The 23,894-nt window shown below is 34.2% G+C and overlaps 1 pseudogene; it reads right to left on the bottom strand.

The window, feature by feature from the left end:
- Positions 1 to 11,651: 11,651 nt before the first annotated feature.
- On the bottom strand, positions 11,652 to 22,735 carry LOC107852373 (annotated as a pseudogene).
- Positions 22,736 to 23,894: the final 1,159 nt, after the last annotated feature.

The raw sequence follows: 23,894 nt of genomic DNA, 5'->3' as shown, positions 1-23,894 counted from the left end.
TCTGGTAATCATGCACAACATTCATATAATAAAAGAAGATGCGGAAATATAATCTAATACGGAAACATGGTCATATTCTAGATTCAGTTCAACAATGAAGAATGAAATCTAATACCAACTAACAACATCTGAAAACCGTCTGTGAAATCTCTACCACATGATCAAATAATAATTGTCTGACAACTAGGACAAGGCCCCCAGTAGACCAAAACCATAACTAAGGATAAATATCTGAAAGTAAATTGGCCTTCTGAAATATAGAATGCTTACCAACTAAACTCTGCACTTCTGTCTGAAGAAATCTACTGCTTATCAGGACCCCTAGATTGTGCCTCAGAACCTGGAAGGTAGGGGTCAATACAAATGTACTGGTACGCGAAGAAATCCAAAATAAAGCTTTTATATAAATACAATAGTTGAGAGCTAGTCATAAACATCATGAAAGATATAATTTCAAACACATGGGCATTTTTGAAAACACAAAACCTTTCTGCCAATGCAATCTATTCTTCGTATTACTTCTGAGTTAGGTGGAACTCCCCTACAAATCTGATATTCCACGGGCTATATGGAATCTGCCATTGACTCGGCGGGGAAGCCCCTAACCCAAGTGTGCGGCAAAGGTTGGAGTGTCTGATTATGATACGCCATAGGGCACTAGGCCAGCGTAAAATAATATATCTGGATCAGTAAATCACGGTTTTGAGCAATGAGTTATCTGAACTTGGACCTTCTTCGGGGAACCACTTAATCTCTCTTTATGCCCAATTTTAGCCTGTTCTGAAGTATGCATCATTCTAGTTTCAAAATCTGAAATTTTAATTTCAAACATGCATTCTATTTTATTTTGAATTACCATGGCATTATCTGAGTCGGTATCGTCACACCAAGACTTTCAAGTCCTATTTCTGAACCATAATGATCATCCATGATTCATTCATCAAAAACTCAATTCAGACCACCCAAACATGTCAATAGTATAAGAGATTTCATGTTCTGAAATCACAAGTCAAAACTATGCAAGGATTATCATTCTTTCAAAAACAATGTGGTGGTCCTGAAATCTTTATCAAACCATGCACTTTTTCCATTAGATATTTATATTCAATATTTATCAATACAAACAACCCTCTCTTTTGATTCAAAAATCATATTCATGTCATAGTATAAATCAATACATTTCGTATCATGCTTTTCAAGATGCATTTCAAAGCAATTCATATCATATAAAAAAATGGGATAAATCATATCAAAAGAGTGATTTCATGTGAGCCGTGCTCTCAATTCAAACATCAATTAAAACACATACATATATATACATAGGATTTCAACTCACTTCGGGGAAAGGCCTAAAGACCAAAGAATATTAATTAAAGCTTCTAAAATATGCTAGTGATGGTAAGATTCAAACCCTTTTCGTAAAATCATGATTTCTAAATCTTTAGCATGAATTAAAAAAGGTTTTCTTTGCCCATAAATTTTAGAAAAATCCCACGTACCTTAGATTTTGTAGTTAGAAGAATGGAACCTAGATCTTGATCCTTTTCTTGGAATTCTTGATCTTAGGGATGAGTTCTTGAATCTTTGGGGAAAGAGAAGATGATTTTAATTTGGGGAGAATGTGAATTTTGGGGCTCAAATGTAGTTCTAGGGCTTAAATTTGGTGTTATAGACGAACTTCAGGTGGGGGGAATGACCAAAACTCCCATAAACCCATTATAAACTGATTTGGCATGAAAAAACTTTCCGTAATGCGCAGGCCGACGCGTCGCGTTGACATCACATCGACTTACTGCCTCACACGGAAAATGTCATAACTTTTTGTTCGGTTATCGGATTTTAGCGAAATTGGTATTTTTGGAAAGATAATTCAATTATCTACAATTTGGTGAGTCTTGAGCTATAAAATTCTATGTGTATCAAGAGTTATACTAGTTTAAAGTAGACCCTTATAGAATTGAATATCCAACTTTGGATGAATGAAAGGTTCTTAGCTCAACCTTGCTTTAGGCCACTTCTATGAACATTTTTCACCCCATAATCACTTCATATGCTAGGAGAAATATCATAGAACATGAATAAATATATATAAACCATAGAATTTGAGCTTACGTGTGTAAGAACGACGGTTCGATTTCTAGATAAAAAATGTGAGGGTGTTACATTATCTCCCCCTTGGGATCAATCGTCCCCGAATGATGGGTAGGACCTTCTTGAATCTTAAAGGTATGGAATAACATAGACATGATGTGCCTTTTAAGAAAAGACATAACTGATCTGAAACATTTAACTTCTATCATGAAACTGAATTCTGAGCTGACTTGACTTTTCTTGATTCAAGAAGCTGATTCGTGCAGAGAGTTGAGGATTCCCTTGAAATGTTCATGGTCCAATCATCATATTGAATTGAAAATTGATAACTTATGTAAGAAAGAATCACGAGGCAACAAGACTTAGATCGTACCCAAGCCTTACACTGTCTGAGCTAAAATACTTAGAAAAATTTGAGATTATGCACTGAACTCTTGTGAACTAAGTCATGACTACATAACTGAGTCAGAAACATGATGCTTGGACTGAATTAAATTCTCAATTTACATGGATGAAAGGGATTATCTCTAGGTATGGTCATACGCATGAGACTTCGGATAGTAGAACTGGGTGAAAAAGTGGAAAAAAACCACAGTACTTGTCTACCTGACTGTTCATCTGAATTGCTGGCTACACAGACTGAATTATACTGGACACTTTTACTTAACTCGAGTATCACTTCAACACTCTTTATAAAGAAGTTTTAGTAGCATTAGGGAGCAAGGAATCTTGGGTATGAGTTATGCAAGACACCCAACTAAAAATGCTAAAATAACTGGGCACCGATGCAATTGGCGACGTAGCGCGTCGATGCCATCAACATGATACCCGATGCGTGGCACCTTAATTGCTCCAAGCCTAAGTACTTTTTGCCTGGCATATACTGCACGAAATTTACCAACGCGATGGGCGATGCGGCACGCCAAGATTGCGTTGGTCCACTATTTTGGTACACCCAAAAAGGTCTAAACGCGGTTCAAAAATTCCAAAACTTGTTCGGGACGTGCCCCCGACACCCCCGATCATAAATCAACTCAAAAATCAACAAATGGGGGTCGGGAAGGTTGAAAATGAAATACTCAAGGATTGGAGCTCAAAATGAGACTAAGTCTCTTTGACACTCAAAAGAATTTTCTAATCTCTAACTCTATGAGCATGCTACTAAGAGCTAACGCATGTACGAATTTTGCGGATACCAAGTTTGTCACTAAAAGGTTAGAACATAAGACCTTAAAGCATGGAAGGATAATATACAATACTTGACACTTAACTAAGGCCGGAGGAATAGCAAATCAACATCAGGGATTCATCAAAGTGATCTGAATTGGGGCATTACATGGCTATAAGCTGAATTTCGCCAATCATTAGGAGTATAATATGATTTATGGGAACTGAGCACACTATAAAGCATGAGTACATGAGTCATGAGCTACATGACCTTAATTTGGAGTTCATAACATATGGAATGTGATTCCGACTACTGAATAAACTAAAAATCCTCATTTTGTAACTGGAAGAGTACATGATTCTCTATCATAAGCTTGAACATGAACTATGATCATGGAACAGAAATGTAAGGCATGAGTAGGTATTGGGATAATTGAAAAATACTTAGATAAGAATGGGTTAAGTCTCACCCTCACTTTCTGATGTTCTATATCATATTGACATCAATACTAGAATCTGAGAGTATAACTTGGTTATTCACTCTATCATCTCCTTCTTAGCTTCAAGCCATCATCTTAAGTTTGAGAGATCCCTTACCAAACTCTAAACTGAACCACACTAACTGCACTCTGGGATCTGGAATACGACAATACACGCAATTAAATAGAACATAACCCGAATAACTACCTGGAAGTGGGAAAACCCACTGCTAATACTACCTTTTAAGATACACTCTACCTTTCTATAGCCTCCCAATAGTCATCATATAATACTTGAACACTTACTAACTTCGAATCTTCATGAGTATCCCCATAGTCGGAGTGTACACCGTCTAGCACCTCAACTCTTATTTCTGTTGGTTCAACCTTCGAAAATTCAAACTTAGATTCTAACACTTAACATAGATATCACCAAGCCTTTGATGAATCATACTACTTCCAACATAGCCTACCAATATCGCGACTCCAAACTTATATCTCTCTACTATGAGAATCAAGATCATATTAAAAGGATCAACATTATCAATCAAAACCCCTTAACTTGGCTATTTAGAATACCATATACCATCTAACTAGTCTTTCTCCATCTAGCAACTCAACGGTACCACTAGCCACACACAACATGTAATAGCCTTAGAAAAATACCGCAACCTCATATCACCTTGGTATACTTCTACTTCATACATACAACATCATACTTCATTATCAATCAAATAAACTTAAGCTCTTGCATGCACTGTTCAAACCTATTAAATCACTTCCATAAAACTAGTATCATTAACCAAGAAATAATCACATCCACCTTTATGTCCATCAACTGTTCAAACTTAATTTCTAGTGCTAAACATGATTTACAACCCAACCACACATAATTCTCACTTGGAAACTACAAATAAAACATCAAGAAACAATAGTACACTATAACTCCGTAGCCACAATAATCGATCAGGACCTTATGATTTTCCTTATTACAATTCATTAACATGCACTATTTCAACACATCAAGCCTATAGTCTAGCATCAATCATCTACCACCAATGAAGAATGCAATATAATATACTAGTCTATAAAATTGGGATATTCTACCCAAATATCTCATTTTATTTAGATACAGCCCACAACCAAAACACCTTCATGACATCACTGTTATGCCTCAAAATCTACTACATACCTTCTCACAAATAGTACTAGTTTACAACTACCAAAGAAAAGAAGGTAGAGTCATATAATAGACATGGTCAACCTTAATCTTATATTATAACTCCATACAATCTTATTTACTTATATGGATTTCTCATATTACACTTACTTACCCAAGAGTACATTTAGACTACCTTCAAATTCCACAAACAACTGTGCGTCTATAATTATAACTTACTGGCTAATCTAGCCATTTTCATATGTCGAGCAAACAACAACTCACTTAGGTAATAACTCTTTCTCTACCTTCTACTAAACTAATACACAAGGACGTATCACTTTATTGCCAACTCAATCTCATGCAAAAAAAAAAATTCAGCTATACATACATTCAATAAATTGCCCTTACCACTTTTCTTTCCATTACGCCCCTAAACATCCAGTTCCAACCAACATAAGAATCAACAAAATGAACAACAAGTTGATAGTGAATCGAAATAGGCCTCACACGGCTTCACTAGACTTTGGTTTTGTGTTTTGAACAAGAAAATAAGAGTAATGAAAAGGCAACTATTCGAGTGAATTGAAAGAGCCCACACGACTTTACTAGATATTTAGTTTCAACAACACAATGATAACAAGATTACAAGAGATAAAAACTTGAAACACAATAATCAATGATCTAAGAATACATATCTTACTCTGTATAAATAAAAATCTAAGTCAAACACTTCCCCCACAGAATACCATACAATCCACACATGCTACTAGCTACCACATTAGTTTATCACTAAAAAGGGGTAAATCATCCTCAAACATCGATTATTCAACTAAAATATTTATTTACACAAAAGTCACTCTCACTCTAACTTCTAACTTTGTGACTTCACATCACCAACTTCTTCGTCCAACATCACTACTAATAGGTCATGACACCAACACTTATACTACTACTCGGGTGGAAATATAGTTCCAACATTCTTCTACATATCATCCCCCCCCTAAGCATGACATCTGCAACATAAATTTTTGAAAAGGACCGAATACACTTAATACCGTAGGATGAAAAGAACAATTTCATCAAGATCAAGGTTCACACTAGAATCAATACACTCTAAAGCACTAAAGGACTCTTCTCAAGTCTTTGCACAATTTTTAAAATCTTATATGATTCAATTTGAAAGAACCATGTCATTTAGACTCTAAATTTCTGCACTTGAATCACCCCAATAATGAAACATGTCTGAGAACATCAGAGTAAGGAAAGAATTGGGATGACGGTTATTTTCATATTGGTGACACCATTGCATGAATTAGAGTATGAAAGAGGAATATTCTGACTCTATTGCATGAACTAGAACATGAAGAAAGAGAGACATTCCAAACTCCTTGTACCATCCTGCTTATAAGTGTGGCGTACTACACACCCATAAACAAGACTCTACCCAACTCGATTTCGCAGGCACTCTGGGTCCATGAACCGTTCTTTGATACCAAGTTTGTCATAACCTGAACTAGGGTCTGGACGTGACGGACATCTCGAATCATGAAGGCCAGGACACCCTATTCTATCTACTAATCATGAACAACATTTATATAATAAAAGAAGATGCAGAAATATAATCTAATAATGAAACATGGTCATATTCTAGAATCAGTTCAACAATGAAGAATGAAATATAATACCAACAAACAACATCTGAAAACTATCTGTGAAATCTCTGCTAAATGATCAAATAACGATTGTCTGAAAACTGGGACAAGGCCAGTAGACCAAAACCATAACTAATGATAAATATTTGAAAATAAATAGGCCTTCTGAAATATAGAAGGCTCACCAACTATACTCTTCACTTTTGTCTGAAGAAATCTACTGCTTATCAGGACCCCTAGATTGTGCCTCAGAACCTAGAAGGTAGGGGGTTAATACAGATGTACTGGTACGTGAAGAAATCCAAAATAAAGCTTGTATATAAATAAATAGTTGAGAGCTAGTCATAAACATCATGAAAGATATAATTTTAAAACACATGGGCAATTATTGAAAACACAAAACCTTTCTGTCAATGCAATCTGTTCGTCGCATTACTTCTGAGTTAGGTGGCCCTCCCCTACAAGTCTGATATTCCACGGGCTATATGGAATCCTCCATTGACTCAGCGGGGAATCCCCCAACCCAAGTGTGCCGCAAGAGTTGGAGTGTCTGAGTCTTATACGCCACAGGGCACTAGGCCAGCGTAAAATAATATACCCGAATCGTCAAATCACAGTTTTGGGCAATGAGTGGTCTAAATTCGTGCCCTCTTTGGGGAACCACCTAAGCTGTTTTTATGTCCAATTTTAGTCTGTTATGAAGTATGCATTATTCTAGTTTCAAAATCTGAAATTCTTATTTCAAACATGCATTCTTATTTCAAACATGCATTCTATTCTATACTTAATTACCATGGCATTCTATTCTATACTTAATTACCATGGCATTATCTGAGTTGGCGTTGTCACACCAAGACTTGTAATTCCTATTTCTGAGACACAATGAATCATGCATGATTATTTCATCAAAAACTTAATTCAGACACCCAAACATGCAAATAGTATAAGAGATTTCATGTTTCGAAAGCACAAGTTAAAACTATGCAAGGATTATCATTCTTTTAATAACAAAGTGGTGGACCTGAAATCTTGGTCAAACCATACAACTCTTTCCACTAGATATTTATATTCAATATTTATCAATACAAACAACCGTCTCTTTTGATTCAAAAATCATATTCATTTCATAGTATAAATCAATACATTTCGTATCATGCTTTTCAATTCAAACATCACATTAAAACACATATATACATATACATAGGATTTCAAATCACTTCAGGGAAAGGCCTAAAGACCAAACAATATTAATTAAAGCTTCTAAAACATGCTAGTTATGGTAAGATTCAAACCCTTTCCCTAAAATAATGATTTCTAAATCTTTAGCATGAATTAAAGAAGGTTTTCTTTGCCCATAAATTTTTAGGGAAACCCCACGTACCTTAGATTTTGTAGTTAGAAGAATGAAACCTTAATCTTGATCCTTTTCTTGGAATTCTTGATCTTAGGGATGAGTTCTTGAATTTTTGGGGAAAGAGAGGATGATTTTAATTTGGGGAGAATGTAAATTTTGGGCACAAATGCTGTTCTAGGGCTTAAATTCGGTGTTATAGATGAAATTCGGGTGAGGGGGGATGACCAAAACAGCCGTAGACCCATTCGAAACTGATTTGGCATGAAAAAATTTTCTGTAACGCGCAGACCGTCGCGTCGCGTTGATATCGCGTCGGCTTACTACCTCACACAGAAAATGTCATAACTTTTTTCTCGGCTATCGGATTTTAGCAAAATTGGTATCTTTGAAAAGCTAATTCAATTATCTAAAATTTTATGGGTCTTGAGCTACAAAATTCTATGTGTATCAAGAGTTATACTCATTTAAATTAGACCCTTGTAGAATTGAATATCCAACTTTGGATGAATAAAATGTTCTTAGCTCAACCTTGCTTTAGGCCACTTTTATGAACATTTTTCACCCCATAATCACTTTATATGCTAGGATAAAGATCATTTAATATGAATAAATATGTATAAATCATGGAATTTGAGCTTACGCGTGTAGGAACGACAGTTTGATTTCTAGCTCGAAAATGTGGGGTGTTACAACATGTCAATATATTCCATGTATAGACGGTCCTCGGTCGGCTATATGGTCTCATAATGTAGGCTTTAAGGATTAATTTCATGATGTATCAAAGCAGTAGAATCTTTGAAAACATCAGAATTGGTGAGCCATCCATCTTACGGAAGGTGTTTTGTTCAAATGTTCATTTCTTTCAATTTATGATCTAGTCGGAGGCCTTATCCCAGCCGAGATAGTTATTTTTCAATAGACGCTTTGTAGAGTAGATTTTTTAGCATTTTGGTTATGACTTTATTGATGGAGTTTTCTTACATGATATCTTGAACTTCATTACATCTTCTGCATTTTGCCTCAATTATGCTTATGATAGTATGTTAAAGGGTCTCTCAGGCTTTTGTAGTTCGTGATGCGTGTCGCTCTCAAAATAATGGCTCAGATCGTGAGAAGCTTAGTATTAGAGCACGGTTCAAGGTTTCAGGATGTCTACAAATCTGTGTCTAGTAAAGTCTTTCTTATGAGTGTGTTATACACTACACTTATAATCAGAAGGTTGTCGAGCATTTAGGAGATGTTTTTTATTCTTTCCTACTCTAGATCATACAATAGTATAGTCCATATAAAATTTATTCAAATTCCTTCCTTGCTCTAATTTTATGGGCTATGTCTCATTGTCAAGGCGATACAAGTGCATAAGAGTTATCAAAAAGTTATGAAACAACATAAGGACTTGAGCGGAGTCCATTGGTAGAGCATACCCGTATCCATATCAATCATGTATTTGAGCCCAAGGTAAAAAGTGTGTTCAGTCCCTTTCAAAAATTTTATTACAGACGTCACGCTTAAGGGTAAAGATATGTATCTGAATGTTGGGATAGTATTTCCACCCGAGAGAAAGTATAAAATAAGGTGTTATAAACTATGAGTAGTAAGATGATCATAAAGTTAGTTACATGAAGTCATAAGTTTAGAAGTTAGAGTGAAGTTAACTTTTGAGTAAAGAAGGTAGTTTTAGTCATATAACCTATAAGTAAAGGGTGGTATTCCCTTTTATGATAATTATATAAGGTTGTTGCAAGAATTGTAGATTTTATGGTTGTTAGTAAATGAAGTGATTCGTTATAATGATTTAGAATTTATTATAAATAGGTAAGGAGCTGATGATGGATAGTTATTTTAGTAAATTCATTTATAGATGGAAGGATAGAGTGGCTAATAATTTATAGCTTAGACTTCTTTGGGGAAACTTTAGAAAAGGAGGACTCAATTGTGTTTATAGAATGTTGAAGGTTGTTTAAATGTATGCATGGGTAAGTAGATGTAATGTGAGGAAGGAGAACATGCTAATAGACCGTAATGGACTATTTTATAATATTAAGATCAGCTATCCTTATTATGTGGATTTACCACTTCCCCCCCCCCCCCCCCCCCTTTATACTCTTTTTCTTTAGTAGTTGTAAAATAGTATAGTATGTAAGAAGACGTGTAATGAACTTTAAGGTGTAGCAGTAAAGATGTGCTTGTAAGTCGCAGTTAAGTAGAATAAGAAATTTAGGTTGATTAATTTGTCACAAATTTGATGGACTAATATCATTGGCAGTTCATGATTTAGATGTTGATTTTGGTAAATACTGGACACTAAGTTTAAATTTTAGATATTGATTTTGGTAAATAGCAGCTCGAGAATAGTGATGCAAAATTTTTGGGGGTTAATTAGTAGGCTTGATAAAATATGTGAAAGAGCTTAGGTTGATAACATATAAAAATTGGTGTGGGTAATTGTGATATCTACATGAGGTCTAGTGTTGAAGTAGAAAATTATGGATAAGTTATTTGGTGTGTAGCAGCCTTAAGTTTGTAAGGATAAATTATACTCAAGTTAGTATGTTTTAGGTGAGGTTTTAAGCGTTATGTGTATTTAGTTAGTGTGCTCAATTTGTTTCATATGGCGGAGGCTGGGTAGCTATTATTAAATGTTCTTTTGGATTGATCGAATTATAGATCTTGATAGACGATGTTGAACCTCTTGGCATAGATTTAATTTCTTTTAAAGTGACAAGATATGAGATTCGAGGCATGATACTAGTAGACTAAGAAGAGGAGACTAGATTGTTAAGTGTTAGAGAAAGTGAATATGAATGTCCATGAAGATGTTAGTTAGAAGAAGACGACTTTGGAGGCTAGAGGAAGCTAAGAGTATTACCTCTCTATATATTACCAACTCATTTTATGTCATGTATTAGCACAAGTGATGCTATCTATACAAACTCATTGCTATTCTCATTTCTTAAAATGAGAAGCAATAGTTTCAAGCAGCAATTCATGTCAAATTCCTTGAATATATGAATTTCGACTTTATGTTATACAACTCATGATATATGCACCCATGTTTCTCACGGTGCCTAGTCCTAAGAACCCATGCTATGATATGTTTATGTCCGAACAACCCTCTATCTATGATCTAGGTTTTTGATACATGAAGCCCTTCGTGCCTATTGTATCGTATCTTACATCGTAGGCCCCACCTTGAGTAGTGCAACAAATATAAGTTACAAGTGACTAGTGTCACTCTCATTCCTGATGCAAGTACTCTAGTCTCTTAATGACCTACCTTATGTTAGGATGATAGTGGTTATAGAAGCATAGTAATATTTTAGGTAAAAGAGTAAAAAAGGGCATTCCGGTGCACTAAAGCTACCTCTATGCGCGGTGTTCGGGGAAGGGCCCCACCACAAGGGTGTATTGTATGCAGCCTTACCTTGCATTTCTGCCAGAGGCTATTTCCAAGGCTTGAACCCGTGACCTCTTGATCACATGGCAGCAACTTTACCAGTTACTCCAAGGCTCCCCTTCATTTTAGGTAAAAGAGTAGATGTTCTTTATGTGAAAATTTTGGTGTGACTACTGGAGCTATAATTGATCATATCATTTTATTACTTGACAACCACACCTATACTTGCATGTGCATTTAGGAACAACAATGAATATTTTTTTTTAATTCAAAAGAAGTTACTGCTGATTAACAAATGTACAATAACAATAACATAGCCAATATATTCCAACAAAGTGAGGTTTGGAAACAGATTAACAAAAGTAAATAAGAAAATACAACATAAAAATGATCATAATAATTGGTAAGGAAGTTCTAATTCTTTGTTACAGCCTCCATGAATTCTTGATCATTCTCCAATGCTTCCAAAGCCTCTCGTAAAAGACAAACTTCAATATCTACACTTCCTTCTTCTACTCCAGAAAATAAAGTAATTGACCCATCATTTTTATTGGTCATCCCACTCCTCACACCAATTGGTTTTCCCCAACCAAAATCATTACCATAAATATTAAACCATGGAGAGCTATTTATTCCCAATCTAGTATTATTCCCAACAAATAGTAAGTCCTTAGTGACTATAATTGGATTTTCAGCCCAATCTTTGTACTCTTTCATCAATTCTTCAGAGTTTTGAGCAACAACCATCTTGTTTATTTTCATTCCAGCCCATCCTAAACCATTTTTCAGTAGCTCCCCTACACATGTTTTGACAAGCTTCATATGAACTGCATTTCCAAAATATCCTTCTGGAAGAGTAGGATTTAGCCTTGATCTTGCACCTGTTGAAAACTAATTAAGTATTCTTTTTTTCTCAATTTATATGATATTGTATTCTTTTTAATATGTCTCAAAAAATTGTGGTCCGACTTTTTTCTGATTTTTGGAGTTATTGTTCACTAAGTTGCCCTTTCTTTACGTCTGAAACAATAACATACATTTTTGTATTGAAAAATAATTTAACTTTAAACTTTGAAATTAACCTTAATGAGTATAGATTATTTATGTCTCATGTGTAGTTTGACTATTTCTTTCAAGTTAAATTTAAAGAAACAGGAGTTGTGACTTAATTACATTGCATAGTCAGAGCACAAGAGTTGGTTAGAGTCAGTAGCTTCAGACTAGACTAATTAGTGATTAGTTAGTTTGTTGGATGATTAGTTAGTTGATTAGTAAGATATGTATTTCTATCAATAGTGTAGAATGTAGCATGTATATAAGGGAGAAGAGTGCACTCATTCTCTAGTAGTATTGTATAGAGGCAGTTATTGATTTGCTTAATCAATTGCATAGAATCAGTTCATTTCTATTGCTCTTTATCTCTCTTCTTGGATCACTTCTCATAATTCTCGATTCCTATTTAGCTTCATGGTATAAGAGCCTATCGTCCATTAATATGGTCTGTGTTGAGCTAGTCTGATGAGGAGATCGAAGGACGTGATTTGAGACAACAGTGGCGACGAAAGTCGATAACACTTTGTCGGAGAAATTGAGTCATAATCATCAATTGTATCTCAATCAGTCAAATACTTCTGGAATAGTGTCAATATTGATACAACTTCCAGGATCTAAAAACTACTCTGTTTGGAGTTGATTGATGAGAATCGCCATACTTGGAAGAAACAATTTGGGATTCATCAATGGCACTTGCAGACAAGCAAGTTTTGGTCCAAATTTGACAGATTTATGGGAGCAATGTAATTCAATCGTCTTGTCAAGGATAATTAATTATGTTTCAAAGGAATTACTAAGTCGAATAGTATATTCTTGTGATGCTTATTGTGTGTGGAATGATCTTAAAAAGCGATTTGATAAAGTTGATGGATTGCGGATATTTCAGCTTCATCATGAGATTGCAACAACTTCGAAAGGTACTAGAAGTATTGCTGAATATTTCACGAAATTGAGTTTTCTTTGTTGGGTTCATAGTAAATGAGAAGTGTGAATGGAAAATGGAGAAAAAACAAGTGGAAGAGAAAAATTGAGATCACACCAATATGGAAAGTGTACTCAAAAAAATAGGAAAGTTTACTAAATTCTCCCACATTGGTGGGAGAAAGAATCTTTAAAGTGTTTACATTGTGAAACACACTCCCACATGGATAAGTGAGGCAAGGAAAAAGCAATGCCTTGCGCCATCGTCGTCGCTCGCTCGGCTTCGGATTGATTGATGAGATCTATCTTTTTGGACAAATTTTATTTAATGATCCAAATCTACCAAAACGCAACATTATTCTCCATTTATACATGCATGCAGCAGCAGATGCAATGCTTCAGAAATTTTGAACTGATGCTTCTGTAATTTCGAACAAAACTAATGCTTCAAAGAAGCTGCACTGTTTCGAACTGATGTATTATTTCAGAAGGATGCAATCTTTCAGCAAAAGGACACACTGATTCATGGAGAGAGATGATTGTTCAGGAAAAGATACAATCTTTGGATGAACAGACATGAATTTACAGAACATGTGTAACCTTTGACATGAACCATTGCCTCTTTTCAGAAGAGGCATGTTATGGCTATAAAAATCTGCTTTCTTCCACAGGTTTTGGTATGAAAATTTCAGAATAAAAAATACTCTTCTTGTCTTCAAAAATTCTGTGTGATAATTCAAACTGTTGAGTGTGTTCTAAGAGTCCAAATATTTGAGGTACCGCTATATTTGGATTGAAGGTCATTTTATCCTGGGAGGAAATATTTCATAACCTCGGGTACAGTGAGGGGAATTGTTTCCTTACGGAAACTCCGTGAATTCGGACGACTTGGCCTTATTCATTTTTGTTTCATCTATTTTCTGAAAAAATAAAATACACCTCTTGGAAAGGTCATTTTGATCTTGTGTTGAGGGTATTTGATATACTTCGTTGTGTTCATGTTTATACTTGAACTCTAGTTGAAGTTGTTGTTCTGCACATACAGATTCTGTGTACCCTAAGGACATACACAAAATAACATTCTTTGGATAGAATTTGATTATTTGTCCCATTTTGTGGTTGTGATTATGAAAAATCACATGAATTTGTGGAGTTTGTAGAGAGGCAGAAGTTGTTACAGTTTCTAATGGGACCTAATGACTCATATGAACAAGCTCGAGGTCAAATCCTCATGTTAACGCTCATTCCAACAGTAAATCAAGCATATTCTATTATGATTGAGAGGAAAAGTTACAGATTAATTTCTCACACGATTAGACCTTCTGAAAATATTCAAATTACTACTTTAATGAGCAACGAAAGTAATACTTCAAATAAGTATAAAAGGAATACTAACTAGAACTCTAAGTGTGAATACTGTAAATTTCCTGGTCACACTGTGGATGATTGCTACAAGTTCCATGGTTATCCTCTATATTTTAAATCAAAAAGAAAGAATGGAGTTATTGCTTCTTTTAACATGAGAGACGGATATCCTAGAACTAAGTCATACAATTTGAGAGGAGATGATGCTACGGGCAGAGCTTATCATGTGAAGAAAGAGATTGCTAGATTTCCAAATCATCCACATGCTAAAGGAATGTCAATTGGTGCTGATAGACATCAAGGTCCACAGATAACATCCGGTCCTCAAACTTAATATGACAAAATGATGAAGATGCTAAAGAATCCTTATTATTCAAACAAATTGATGCAATCTCTGGAGAAAGAATTTTTGCAAAAGTTTAGCAAGAATGAGCAAGCTATCAGTATCTGAAGCTAAGAACATGGGAGGTAACCTTTTTGCATCTCATGTTACAAAGGTTGACAATAAAGGTATTGCTTCTGAATCTTGATAATAAGACAGAATGGATAATTGACACTGGTACAGCAAACCACATGCCCTCTAATATAGAATTGTTACACATAACACATGTCTGTGTTAGTGATAAACAGTGTTAATAAACCTAATTGAGGGATAGTTAATATGTCTCACACTGGTTCTTGTGATGTACTGAATGACCAGTCAATTAGAAATGTGTTATATATACTTGATTTTAGGTATAATTTGATATCAGTCTCTAGAAAAACTAAGGAGTTTAATTGTTCAGTCAACTTCTTTTTTGATTCCCATATATTTTAGGACCTCTCAAGTGGGAAGGTATTGGCGATTGGTAAAGAAAAGGATGGCTTATACGCTCTTGAACACAAAGTAAAGTCATAGCAACATTCTCAGTCTGACAAGGGATTGATTGCAATTAAAAAATACGGTGGATATTGCTATGGCATAAAAGAAAGGGACATGTTTCTATTGGAGCCATGCAGAAGCTACTTGATGCTACTTGATGATTGTAAATTAGTATTAGATACTTGTGATATATGTCCTCTTTCTAGGCATACTAGAATTCCATTTTTCCTTAGTGAAACTAAATATGCAGCTATTTTTTATCTAATCCTTTTAGATGTCTAGGTTCCTTTCATGTTCACATATTTGTTGGATATAGAATGTTCTTAACAATTGTTGATGATCGTTATCGAATCAGTTGGGTCTATCTTCTTAAAGTGAAAAGTGATGTTTGCGTGTTTTTAAAGAATCTTATTCATTTAGTGCAAACACAATTTCACAAAACTGTTAAGGTGGTAAGATCAGACAATGAGACTGAATTTGTGAATGTTGACTGTCATAATTTATTCTCTACCCATGGGATAGTACATCATAGATCTAGTTTTTACATTCCACAATAAAGTAGAGTTGTGAAGAAGAAGAACAGATATATTTTGGAGATAGCTAGAGCAATCAAATTTTAGGGTTCTATACCTCTTTGTTCTAGAGACACTGCATATTAAGAGTTGTCTATATGATGAATAGATTACCTTCTTCGGCTTGTAAGGAAAAACCCCTATTGAAGTTTTCCATGGTCATCCACCTACTCTTGCTCATCTAAGAACTTTAGGGTTCTTATGGTTGGCAGAGGGGATAAGTTTGATGCAAGAGTTATTCCTATAGTTCATATGGTGTATTCTACAGCAACTAAAGGATATGTTTTACACAACTTGGTTACTGGATCCTTTTTCTTGTATAGATATGTCTTGTTTAAGGAAAATGTTTCTTCTTTCAAAACTAAGCCTCTCTCTCCACTCCTATATTCCTAGACTTCTCTACAAATTCTTTTATTCTAGCCTCTCAGGACTCAGTGCAGAATACTGAGGTACAACCTCTTAACCCTCCTGATGATGTTGATGTTGTTGTTGATAAGTTGCTTGCAGAAGTACCACCAATATACACAGTTGATGATACTTTTTTTGCCTATTGATGTATCTTCTGAGATTGTTCATAGACAGTCCTAAAGGACTAGGAAGCAGCCTACTTGGATGACTGATTACATTCCAATACTGCTTCTGCAAATACTCTATATTCACTTTCTCAAGTGTTAAGTCATGCTCTATCTCCTGCTTATCAAAACTATTTGACTATATTTTCTTGTACTTCTGAACCTAAGACATATAGTGAGGCTCTTTCTGATCCTATGTGGATCAAAGCTATGCCAGAAAAAATTCTTGCCCTTGAAGCTATTCATACTTGGAAATTAGTTCCTCTCCCTCTAGGAAAATATTCTATCGGATGTAAATGAATCTACAAGATAAAGTTTAAAGCTAATGGTGAATTTGAAAGATACTAGGCCAGACTGATTGCTAAGGGCTTCAATCAGAGAGAAGGTCTTGACTATCAAAATGCTTTTCCCCTATGGTGAAAATAGTTATTGTAAGGAGTGTGTATCTATTGATGTTGCTTTAGGTTAGTATATTCATCAAATATATGTTTATAATGCCTCCCTTCAAGGTGATCTTTTTGATGAAGTGTACATGTCTTTGCCTGTCTGATAGATTTTCTAGCCAAGGAGAGTCTCAAGGACTAGTTTGCAAGCTAGTTAAATCCTTGTATGGCCTTAAGCAAGCCAGCATGCAATGGAATGTTAAACTAACAGATGCAGCTTTAGGATTTGTGCAAAGTAAACTAAACCACTTACTGTTTATAAGAAGACAATGAGAAAATTTTGGTCATTTTGGTATATGTTAATGACATGTTGATAGAGGGGAATGATTTAGTGTTGATAGAGCAGACCAAATAAGAATTGCATGCCAAGTTCAAGATTAAAGACCTGGGAACTCTAAAGTATTTCCTAAGAATAGAATTCAACAGATCTGACAGAGAAATATTAATGAATCAAAGAAAGTATTCTCTAGAAATGATAGATGATGTTGGTCCTTACTGGAGCTAAACCTTCCTGGACACCCCTAGACAACAACACGAGATAAACTACTAGAGAAATGGATGAAGTGACAGCAATAGAATATGATCCAGTACTAGAAGAAGTGGGATCATATCAGAGACTGATTGGTAGATTACTTTACTTGACTTTGACAAGACCAGACATATGTTTTACAGTGCAAACATTAAGTCAATTTCTACAAGCACCAAAAGTATCTAACATAGAAGCAGCACTAATGGTAGTAAGATACATAAAAAGACAACATGCAATGGGGATATTAATAAGTAGCAAGAAAGATAATACGCTGACAACATATTATGATGTTGACTGGCAGCATGCCCAAATACCAGGAGGTCTATGATAGATTTTCTAGTTAAACACGGTAACTCCTTAATATATTACAAATCCAAGAAGCAAACAATTATTTCAAGAAGTTCATCAGAATCATAGTATTGGAGCATAGCTTCTACAATTTCAGAGATAGTGTGGATCACAGGACTATATAAAGAATTAGGAAAAGAATTGGAGTTGCCAGTGAAACTCTATTGTGATAGGAAGGCAGCCTTACAAATAGCAACAAATGAAATTCAGTATATCATGAAAGAATAAAAAATATTGAGATAGATTGTCATTTCATTAGGGAGAAAGTTAAGATGGGATTAATCAGATCATTGTTCTTAAGAACACATGAGCATCAACAAGCAGATATCTTAGCAAAAGGGTTGATTAGATCACAACAGGAGTATTTAGTTTCCAAGCAGGGTGTTTTAGTTGTATTCATACCTACAAGCTTGAGGTAAAGTAATAGAATAGGAGTTGTGACTTAATTACATTGCACAGCCTGCACAAGAGTTTGTTAGAGTTAGTAGCTTCAGAATAGACTAATTAGTGATTAGTTACTTTGTTAGATGATTAGTTTAGTTGATTAGTAAGTGATGTATAACTATCAATAGTGTAGAATGTATCATGTATATAAGGGAGAAGAGTGCACTCATTCTCCAATAGCATTGTATAGAGGCAATTAGTAATTTGTTTGATTAATTGCATAGAATCGGTTCATATCTATTGTTCTTATCTCTCTTCTTAGCTCATTTCTCATAAGTGTTGAATCCTATTTAGATTCAAAATTACTTCACAAAAAGATAAATTTTAACACTATTGAACACACTAAAATTCCACAAAAAATGTTTGTCATAAAAGCTTATAGTTTAGAGAAAGGGTTTAATTTCTTCTTTAATGAGGAAATTGACCTTAAGGGTCTAAAATACTTTCAAAATAAATAATAATTTTGTCTGTCTTGCCATAGTAGTAAGATAGTGACATGTAATAAGGGGTCAAAGAGGTCCAAATATTTCATTAAACTTTGAAAAATCGTTAAATATGTCAACCCATCAATAATTGGGGTAAAACAGGCTTCTTTCATAACAAAATTCGCTAAAATATTCCCTTATTTACAAGGAATGGAAGATTTTACAAGGAAGAGACTCGAAATTGGCTGTGAACTTTGTGAAATGATCCAAATTCGCCCCTGAATTTTGTGAAATTGTGCATATTTTTTCTTCTCAACTACCATCCATCATTATTATTTTATCTAATAATAATAAAATGTGATATTAAAGTTTCCAAAAAAAAAAAAAAAACCTTAATTTCAAGCGGTCTTCTCTCACAACTTTGTCATTATTATTTTATTTCATATCACCATTTTATCACTATTGCAAGACAAACGATTCTCAACTTAATATAAACAATGAGACCTAAGTAATTAAAAGTTTACTCACCTATCAAGATGTTGATGGCGATTTCTTTCTCATTATCAAGCTTCCGACAATGAGTAACAGATCGCCATAGATGAGCCAAATAGGCTTTCAAAGAAGAAATCGACTTAACACTCATTTCTAAATTAGCTTTATCCTTGAGCCTACCTATATTTTCTTTACTAAAATGAAATATTCTCTCCATCAAAGTTGGAACTTCAAATTTTTCAAATAATTTCTCATCATACATATTCAGAGGAAGAGAAATTGGAAGATTCAATTTTTCAGGAAAATAACGTTCTAAAACTGGAATTTTGGAAATAATTTCGTACCCACGAGAGATTTCAGACCAAGAATTAATAAAATGCCAAAAACCAGTTCCGTCACATAAGCTATGATTCATAGTGCATCCAATAAAAAGACCATCAACCAGCTCTGTTATTTGAACCCCAAATATAGGCTTAGTAACACATTCAAAATTTCTAATATTGTTGAGTGGAAAAAGAGAGTGAACGGTAAGTGGTGACCGTATAGAATCAAGAATAGCAGATACAGTTATTTTTGGTGCGCTGGCATGGGTGAATTCCACACCAGCATTATTACAATTAATGAAGAAAGAAATTGTGTCATCATTCGTACTTTTGACGGTTGAAAGTCGGCCAGTGGAGGAAAGAAATTTAAAGTGCGAGAAAGGGATTCTTTTAAGTGGTCAATGAATGATGATTTGGGAATATTATTATTTTCTTGTCTTGGTCTGTGGAAAAGGAGGCCTCTTTGGTTAGTGCCAAGAAGGAGGAATGACAAATCCCATGGTGTCATTTCAATGTTTTTGTGTGAAAATGATTCTCATTTGATGTTGCTCCAACTAAACAGGTAGAAATTATTTGAATATCTTCTATTTTTGAGGAAAACTATGAGGAAGGAGGGGAATTTCTTGGATGAAGTGGAAGAGATTGCAAGTCGTGGAGTCACTGGTTATGAACAGTATTATATTGAAGTCTTAAAGCCAATGACTTAATTTTTAAGTCAGGGATGGGCATGATATAAAATTATAAATTTAGATTAGATAATTATGTCATTATCATTCTAAATTAATTCAACATGATTCACTAATCTTAAGTTTTGGTTGACTTCGATTTTAAGAAATGTCTCAATTATATTGTACTAACACCTTATACATTTAGTAGCATTCAAAAGAAAGTACTAGCAACTTTGTTAATCAATCACGCAAGTAGAAATATTCGCAAGAAAGAACAATCAATTCTCTTCTTTAATCAATTACGCGTGAGGAAATATTCAAAAGAAAGTATAAGCAATTCTCTTCCTTAATTAATTACGCAAAGAGGACATTTCAATCAAAATAAAGTAGTTAAAGCTCAAACGTCAAAATAATTAGTTTTATACCAATACTAAATATTATATTACATTACGATATTTCAATTTCTTTTTATAAAAATCAAATAATGTATCGAATACCAAAAAAAAACTAAAAATAAAAAAGCATATCAACTATCATACTATCGAAATCATGATATCAAAAATTTTGATTTCAATATGATAATTCATTCTCTACTTTATCATGCCCGAATCTAATTTAGTGGAACGATTTACTAGAAAGGTTCAATTTTTTAATCTTCATGTGTACTTATACTCAGTAGGTATCATAGGCCGACTAAGCAAAATAGAAAACTAAACAAGTAAAAGATGCAATAAGGACGCTTACACCTTCATAAGTTTCAAACGGTAGCCCACACCGTCTCTACTAACAATTCTACAATATAACATCTAATAAGACTAACAACACGCGAAGATATAAGGAAACTAAGTACACAACAACAAAAATATAGATAGAGATACAAATGATACAATGCAATGCAGTGTTATGATGATAGGATAATGACGATATTAGTCATTGCATGAATGAAGTCAAACTCATAGCTTTAAAAGACTCAAACTCCCTCAAATCAGTCCTGCATATTTAGCAAATCTCTTTCTTGGTGAAAAGATTCTGGAACACTATAAATAGAAGACTTATCTTCTAATATAAGAACATAATGGCATCCACAGTATAGTCATTAAAGAGTTTTATTTAAGGGGAGATATTCTCCCAATAGGTTTTATATTTTTCAATATTAGTTTTTCATTTGTAAGACGTCTGACCAAATCATATTAATAATATATTATTTTATTATGTTTTTATTTCTCATTCGATTTATCGTCGACATGATTTACAAACTATAGCTTCCGCATAACGCCCTCTATGTCACACCACTTTTTTACTAAAAGAAGATTTATTCGATTTTAAGTTTCAAAAGGGTTTTATTATTAAGTGGCAAAAGGAAAATTTGTTTCAAAAAGGATTGTTACGTTTAAAATCAGAGTCGCCACTTGGCATAAATTGGGTGTCACGACCCATTTTCTCAAGTTGTGATGGCGCCTACTTTAACCCACCAGTAGGCAAGCCAATCCATAGTCCGGAATGGTAGGTAACGGGCGAATAGGCAGAGACCAAGTAAAAGATCACATGTAATGATAACAACAACAATAACAAGTGAAAACTAAGAAGGGAACATATATAATATGTCAAAACGAGAGGAGGAAAAAAGACCAACTATACAAATGAATCTCCCAAGACCTGATAAGGTCAGTACTAGAGCCACTACTAACAGGTACCCAGAGTACTAGACAAAAATCTAAAATGTTATACACAATTAGTCTTGAATGCAAAAGAGTAACTAGAGTAGATAGAGGAGGATCAGCCTCGGACGACAGCAAGCTCACCCTGCTCTGAATCAGTGCTGGAAGGTAGGAGTCACATCAACGTCGACTGCTACTACCCGGATTTGCGCCAGAAAAAAGATACAAAATTGTAGTATGAGTAACAAAGCAATGGGTACTCAGTAGGCATCATCGACCGACTGAGCTCAATACAGAAAAGGCATAACTACAATGTAAGGATGTAATCCAAGTCAATAGTAAAGGAACAGAAAGGGTAAACAACTGTCAAGCTACGCTAATGAGATAAAGGAATAAATGTAAGTGATACAGAAAATAAATAATGCAGTAATGACAGAAAAGTCAAACATAACCTAGCTATGGCCCTATAAGCCCGCTAGGCACACTGAAGAAGATAATTAACCTTACTGTACCCCCATAAGTCGGTGGGATAAACAAGTAATGAAAATAAACATAAATAATCTACAACTGCGCCGATCCTAATAAATCATGATAGTCATCCAGCTATGCACCGGAGTTGAACTGGTACCAATGGGTAGTAACAAGAGGACACGTGCTGGATTTGAACCGGACAGAGTGGGTAATAACAATAGGCCACACATATAGAACTCATAATCAGATGCTGGACTCAAATTGAAACTCAGAGGAACCACAACCATAATCAGATGCCGGACTCGAACCAAAACTCATAGTAACATTAATAATCAAATGTTGGACTCGAATCGAAACTCATAGTAACCATACGCACCGTTAATATTAAAATCCATACAATATCATAACAATGTCAACGTCTAAATAATCATCCGCCAATTTTAATTAAAAAGGGATAAATTTAGGATTGTGCATTTTAGTTTCATGTCCTAAAGTAACAGATGCTATATTATATTAAAAGATAATATTCCAATATTTACTAGAACGGGGTCCTAAGCCGGATAAATAAAATAATTTATATAAATCGAATAATACGCATCTACAAGCACTTATTCAAATCTAGCATAATGGTTTACAATTATAGTAAATAAGCTCAATCTAAAGATAGGGTAAACCTAGCCTACCTGGACGCCAAAGCTATAATATCTTTCTGCGAAGCCTCCAAACAGTATCCCGCTGGAACCCGAGTTTGAATAACATCAAAGAAATTATTTTCCACAACACCTCTTCACTTATATGCAATTTTGTAAGGGTAAACAAAAAATCTAACTAATTTAAAAGAAACCAACTAAGAGTATCCAAATATGGAAAAAGACAAGCATATCGTGTATATATATAAACTTACAGTGAATACAAGTTCACTTTTCTTTCACTTTAAAAGGGTCAAAGTTAATATATATCTATATATCTATTTATTTATAAAAGTTATATAAAGCTACACTTAGTGGCCACAATTGAAAGTCACAGTATATCATTCCCTTCACTTCCACGTGGAAGTGAAGGTACCACATATTAACTTTAACTACTCTGTTATATATATTCAGATATTACATAACCTCATAATAAAATAATTATAATATTTTGAATATACCACAATTAATAAAAAAATATTTCTAACAAAACTTCTATTATATAATAATAATATTTTAATATTTCTAAAATTACTGTCTCCGCATAAAATATTAATGAATCATAAAAGTCTATTATAAAGTACTATAAATATATCATCACTTAAAGAATTTTATCAATATCGAAAATATTCTAGAAGAGCACTAAATTCTATTTCTACCAAATGTCAAATTAAATTAAACAATCCACGATACATTTAGACAGTACTAAAATTAAATGAAAACACAAAAAATAATTGAAAAGGTCATTACAACATCC

Source organism: Capsicum annuum, chromosome 1 (genome assembly GCF_002878395.1).
Source record: "Capsicum annuum cultivar UCD-10X-F1 chromosome 1, UCD10Xv1.1, whole genome shotgun sequence".
Taxonomy (NCBI): Eukaryota; Viridiplantae; Streptophyta; class Magnoliopsida; order Solanales; family Solanaceae; genus Capsicum; species Capsicum annuum.
This window is presented reverse-complemented; position numbering and strand designations above follow the sequence as displayed.